The 1,696-nt window shown below is 45.1% G+C and overlaps 1 pseudogene; it reads right to left on the bottom strand.

Moving 5' to 3' along the window:
• Positions 1 to 418: 418 nt before the first annotated feature.
• Positions 419 to 1,376, bottom strand: LOC114221685 (small ribosomal subunit protein uS2 pseudogene; annotated as a pseudogene).
• Positions 1,377 to 1,696: the final 320 nt, after the last annotated feature.

The following is a 1,696-nucleotide window of genomic DNA, read 5'->3' as shown; positions in this document are numbered from 1 at the left end:
GAAGGAAAGCCTATTGTATTTATCCATATTTTTGCATACTGTGTACTCTCTTCCTTGCTTCATGGTGTTCCAAAGTTCCTTCTCTTATTTCTTTTCTGTTTAGAGAACTTCCTTCCAACATTCTTTTAGGATAGTTCTACTGGTAACAAACGTTCTTTTTTTTCCCCTTTTATTAACATATAATGTATTATTTGTTTCAGGGGTACAGGTCTGTGATTCATCAGTCTTACACAATTCACAGCACTCACCATAGCACACACCCTCCCCAATGTCCATCACCCAGTCACCCCATCCCTCCCATCCCCCACCACTCCAGCAAACCACAGTTTGTTTCCTGAGATTAGAGTCTCCTATGGTTTGTCTCTTTCTCTGTTTTCATCTTTTTTTTTTTTTTTTTTACAAACTTTATTTTCCGTCAACCTTTTCCATTTCTATTTCCATTTTGTTTGCCTTTGTGGAAGACCAGCTTAAGACCACTCAGTGGTTGTTCCTACCCATTCAGTGGCCTGAGCAGTGGGAGCTGCAGACCAGTCTTCAGTGGCTGGCTGGGCACTCCAGTCTTCAGTAGGGAACTGCTGAAAAGGCACTGAGGGCACCTGCGTGCCTTCAGACCAGTCTGTGACTTCAGGCTGAGTAGCAGTGAACTCAGGAGCTAGAGCTGTCCATTCACCCTGAAATTCCTCCTTGGTCACAGCCTTTTCAGCAGTGGCCTGCTCTTCCTTTTCAATCTCTTCAGGATCTCTGTAGAAGTAGAGATCAGGCATGACCTCCCATGGGTGTTCTTGGGAAATGGTGCCATGCATGCACAGAACTTCCCTGGCCAGCATCCACCACATCAGACCCACTGAGTGAGCTCCCTTGTTGTTGCAAGGGATGGCAATGTCCACATAGCACAGAGGAGAGTCTGTGTTATACAGAGCAATGGTAGGCAGGTTAACATAGGACGCCTCTGTAAGAGGCTGGTGGTCAGCCCTGGGATCAGTAACCACCAGAAGTCTTGGCTCCTGGAAGGCTGCCTGGATCTGGTTAGTGAAGGTTCTAGGAGTGAAGCGGCCTGCAATAGGAGTGGCTCCGGTAGCAGCAGCAAATTTCAGCACAGCTCGCTGGCCAGTATTCCTGGACGATATGACACTGACATCAGCTGGGTTTTCAATGGCAACAATGGCACGAGCTGCCAGCAGAAGCTTCTCCCAGGTTCTCTTCAGATTTATGATGTAGATACCATAACTTTTCCTTTTGTAGATGTACTGTTCGATTTGAAAGTCAAGGTTGGTGCCACCTAAATGGGTTCCTGCTGCAAGGAATTTGAGGACATCCTCCTCCTTCATTTGCAGGACATCAAGGGCTTCGGACATTGTGAAAGTTTCCCTTTAAGTTACGACAGGAACACAAAACAACACCGTATGGACCCTTCCCCGGGTAGCTCGGAAAAGCTCTCTGGTTTCATCTTGTTTCATTTTTCCCTCGCTTCCCCTATGATTCTCTGTCTTGTTTCTCAAATTCCTCATATCAGTGAGATCATACGATAATTGTCTTTCTCTGATTGACTTATTTCACTTAGCATAATCCCTCTAGTTCCATCCATGTCATTGCAAATGGCAAGATTTCATTTTTCGATGGCTGCATAATATTCCATTGTATATATATATATACCACATCTTCTTTATCCATTCACCTGTTGGTGGATATCTAGGCT

Source organism: Eumetopias jubatus, unplaced genomic scaffold, assembly GCF_037043125.1.
Source record: "Eumetopias jubatus isolate StellerSeaLion01/CBP00866 unplaced genomic scaffold, mEumJub1_p1.0 scaffold_8, whole genome shotgun sequence".
In the NCBI taxonomy this organism is placed as follows: domain Eukaryota; kingdom Metazoa; phylum Chordata; class Mammalia; order Carnivora; family Otariidae; genus Eumetopias; species Eumetopias jubatus.
Note: the sequence above shows the minus strand (reverse complement) of the source record. Positions and strands in the feature narration are given on the sequence as shown.